Here is a 5,178-nt window from a genome sequence, read left to right as displayed (position 1 = left end):
ACAAACAAAGACATATTGTTGTCGCAATTACTAGAATATTATTTCTGTATAAAACATAAATCAGTATCATGCTGTAAATCAATATGTATTGTTGAATTTACCTCGATTTTTATCGTTGAATTTCACGTCGATTTGTATTTACAGAACAACTTTTTGTGCAATGATTCAAGTATAGTATATATACAACGATGTGTATATGTGAAGGCTAGATGAGACAATGATTTGTCTGTGCACTTTTATCACGATTTGTACTCATGTACAACGCAATTTTCATCCTATTGTAGCCGACATAGACATCATTTTATAAATCGCGATATGACACTACATGGTATAATGATTTATATACCAAATAAATCACCATAGAGGCGATTTACTAATGATTTAAAAATTAAGTTACAACGATTTAACAACGATCATGCATAGGTAGTAAATATAACAACTTTTTACTTTTAAGACGGTTTATTTACAAAACTTTTTGCGCAATGATTCAACTACAATATATGTAGAACGATTTGTATATGTGAAGGCTAGATGAGACAACGATTTTCACTAATGGTATAAGCATTGAACAACGATGATTTACCTACGGTATCAAAATTCTAGCTATGTAGGCTAGATGAGACAACGATTTATACATGTGAAGGATACACATTACAATGATTTATACATGTGAAGGATACATATTACAATAATTTATACATGTAAAGGATATATTATTAAACAGAATTCACATGTGATTCTTGTGTTCCATAGCTCACTTTCAAATTGATCTGAGTCTGTCATGAAACAAAACAATATAAGAACTACATTAAGTTTCACAAGAAATATGAACATCCTCCCAGCATTGATTACATACCAAAAGACTTGTAAAACTGAAGATATCGTTCTAAAACAACTGGTCGAGAGGATTGAAGGTTTCAACGTTGTAGTGCACGTCTGTAGGGTATTGCTGCATGTTGGAAATTACACAAATTAAATATTGATAAGCTGCACGTAATACAATTTATATGGGAAGCAATATAATGTATTACATACTTGTTCATACGAAGGGCTTGGTTGATTTTGCTTAAAGGTTGGTTGGTTGTTTCTTAGACCTTTTTTTGTCAACCAATTCTAGTGCACCTTTTATCCTCTAACGACTACGATCAGAGGCAGGTTTCCTTTTGATACCCTTCGCTAGGTGAATTTTGTCATCATAATCTACAATGTTGACTCCTGACTTGTTGAAGATGATGTTTACACTTCGGCATAACTTCTCATGAGTGTCAAGAGAAGCATGATTTTCACCTTCATTGTTCGCTCCCATTTTCTTAGACCGGTCTTCTTGAGTTACAACGGACTGATGGTGAGTTAATTGTATATTTTCAAGTAACTCCCTTGACATTTTTTTCATGCATACATAGGCTTCTTCATCTTTCGATGTCAAATCTGCAACATGCATAAGTGACCTACATAGTTGTTGGTAACGGGAGGCTATGTGGCACTTCTCATCAACACCAGATTAACTGGCATTATATATATTCAGCAGTTTAATCTTTGTTTGTCTCGTCCATTTTCGCATTAAATATGCCTCAGGTATTTATTGTATCTTCTCTTGATTAAGTGTCTTTAATGCATGACGACATAAAATACCTTTGAATTCATACATTTTGCACGTACATTCAATTGTTTCGTTGTCAATATTGTATGTAGCATGTGTTTCTTGCCTTTTCGAATGCTCTTCGCCCTACCATACAATATGGTATTTGTGCATATTTTTGATTTGCATGCGTCCTTATATATTTTAATTCATGACCTGTATAACTTCCTTAATCCATTCAAATATAGTCAATGTATACAGATTTGTAGGTCGCATCAATATTTTTATGCCCAAAGTTTCATGTCGTGTATTAAAGCATTTCACATCTTGTTCAAGCTTATTCTGTCTAAAACCGTCTAAAAATAATTCATATTGTTCCATGAAGCGAAACATTGTTAAACATTAATACAAGATTTTCTTCAGTGTAGCATGCATAGATTCAGCTTTTTGGGTGCTTATGATACCTGCACAAAAGTATTGTCTTTCATATGCCAATATTCACTTCTCTTTTTCTGCATATAAATTTTGTAACCACACACAGTCTTCAAGGTCGTACATCTGAATCATTTCCTCCTAATCAGACATAAAAGTGACCTCGTCTACACTCTCAAGTACACACCTTGTAAACTTTTTGTCAAATCATTAAATATGTGTCCTATGTTCTTTGATGCATTTTAAAAGATATGCCACAAATATAGGCGATGATGTGCATCTGACCATACATGAGACACTGCAGTCGCAATTGCGTGATCACCATTTGTAAGTACAGCTTCAGGTTGCTTCTCATTCATTTCTTGTGTAAATATTATGAACAACCACTCAAAGCTTTCCTTGGTATGGTCATAAAAAAAGCGTCACCTATTATACAACTCTGTGAGTGATGGTTCACTCCGACAAACTGCGCAAATGACCATTGTTCAGTATTAATCTTCATTGTCGTATAAAAAATAAGCACATCATTGAAGCATTCATAATCTACTCTTGACTTTGAATCTGCCCAAGACATATTCACAGCATATCCATCTTCATCCAGTTGCATTGCACTAAAGAAACCAGGGTTAATGCTTGATTTCTTCTATAAGTAATCAACCAAATAACATATTTCTTCATTCTTTATGTTATCTGTCATCTTCCTTCTCAAGTGGTTTCTTAGATTCATAGGTGTGAATGGCACATTCTCGTAACCACCATCTATGTGCGCATACAAATTTTATGTCTTTCTTGGTGCAATGTCGGCGCTATCAACTATTTCAGCAATTGCAGTATTCGCTTCAGTTACTTTATGATGTGACCTTAACATAGGAGTCATAAATGAAGCTGCTAATTCATGGTTATAATCACTGATTAAAGTACGAAATACATATTTCTCATTCAGAAGTCTTCTTAACATCATTCTCGCTGGACATCCACATCTTGAATCTGGCTTGCTCCTTGTTGGATTTTCACTTAACTTCTTTCAAACTTCCTTAGAACAAACATATGTCTTTCTCATCACGACACCCTGTGCATTTTTTGACTAAGAATACCTTCAAACGCTGAAGCCAAGTTTTAAGGCATAATCATTGTAAAATTTATATGCAGCTTCTTCATTATTAAACTGCATTCCTTCTACGGGAACAAAGTCAAATATACTATCATGTACATTCTCAGTGCTTGCACCTTTATCAAGTGTATTGTTATGATCATCTACCTCATTATCGAATGGCATTTCTTCTGCTGAAACATTCAAGTCAAGAGTGAATCCAATGCATGCACCCTTCTTATCGTGTGCATCATTAGTGCACATGTTCACTTCTTTAGGTGCGTCATTAGTACAAATGTTCACTTCTCCATAACTTTACAATGATTGAAATAAATCATCTTCGCTGCAACCAAACGATAAGCTTACCATTGTCATAAGCATAAGCAAGATATCAATTTGCATTAGTCAACATATATGTTTACTACGATTTATTCAAGATGCATATAACAACGGATACTGATAAGGTTAAGGAAGTCAAAGAAACGATTGAATGAATCACACTATAGAAGCAACAGTGATTTGTTATTTACTTATACTATGTATCGAGTTACTATTTACCATGTTAATAAATGAAACAATTTGTCATATATGTGTGTTGACAATAGCAATTCACGTGACAACAATTTAATTATATCTACGACGCTGTGAAGCGATTTTAATAGAAATCACTAAATGAGCAGCGATTCGAATACGAAAATCGCCACCGCAAGTGCGCAATAATGTATTTCCACATGCACATGTTTTAAAATTCTTTATACAAATATCTTACAAATCGATATTAGAAAACACATAATATCTTACAAATTGATATACATATCATATAATATATTACAAATCGATACGGCAATTTTGCATAATAGCTTACAAATCAACATTACAAAACACATAATATCTTACAAATCGATATACATATCGCATAATATATTACAAATCGATATGAAAATTTAGCATAATAGCTTACAAATCAATATTAATAAACAAAACAATATCTCACAAATTGATAGTATGTTACTACAACCACGATTTGTTATACATTGCATATACTGAGTGAATGGATGATACTGAATGGGGTAGAGGCACTTACTCGCATCTGTAACCAAGCATTCTTGTCAACAAGTCCCAGCATCTTACAAATATCTTTAATTTTTTAACCGTCGAAAAGACAAAATCTACATGCAATAACAAAACAATGCCTTAGTGGCACTCACATTCTTCAACAATAGCATGATGACATAGAAAGGTACTCACGATGCCTTAATGGCACATGTTGAAATATTTATGCGTCATTGCTTTTTTCATATTGCCTAACGAAAATAAAAAAGAAGAGAAGACTGTAAAAAGATATGGTTAACAAATGCCCCTATGACGCCCACCAATGATCGAACCAATCAATCAATTTATAGTTATCTCCACGAGGTAAGAACGAACCCGAGAATGTTTTGTAACACAAGGCAAAAACAAGAAGACGACAATGTGTTGTAACACAAGCTAAAAACCAAAGCGGAAACTTGAATTCAAGACGATGACAAAAGGTGCTCCGACAACACCAGACGACGATAAAGGGTGTGTCGTTAAAGAGAGCTCCTGTTACATGAGATGATGCATCGTCAAAAGGTGATCCGCTGACAGTATAAGAGTTTACTGTTTAGAGCAAAAATAAAACATTTGAACTTTTTCAAGAGTTAAGATCATCCTCCCTTTTTTTGAATGAAAGACATTTTTGTCATTTTCTCGAACCATCATTTCATGGCAAGAATGATGAAAAATGGTAGTTAATTCTTTGCAACCGCACCAGACTCCGATGATAAGTGATGCCGACATACATGGGGATAAAAGCCCCAAGTGCTTATATATGTGGCACTCATTCAGACCCCAAACACACACTGTAGCAAACAGTGCATCTTCGAGGGAGAACACGCAACGCCCTCCCTTAGCCTGTAACGGGATGACTGAACCATAATAGTGGCTTCTTTCTCCTGTAAAAAAAATTAAAAAAAAATCTTAACACAACCCACTGGATCTATGACACTACCCAGACCCAGCCCCAGTTGCCGGGCCAGGATGTCATGTACCCCGG

The sequence above is a fragment of the Nuphar pumila genome, chromosome 13 (genome assembly GCF_984573655.1).
Source record: "Nuphar pumila chromosome 13, dmNupPumi1.hap1.1, whole genome shotgun sequence".
Lineage (NCBI taxonomy): Eukaryota > Viridiplantae > Streptophyta > Magnoliopsida > Nymphaeales > Nymphaeaceae > Nuphar > Nuphar pumila.
The sequence above is the reverse complement of the archived record's forward strand: the minus strand, read 5'-3'. Positions refer to the sequence as shown.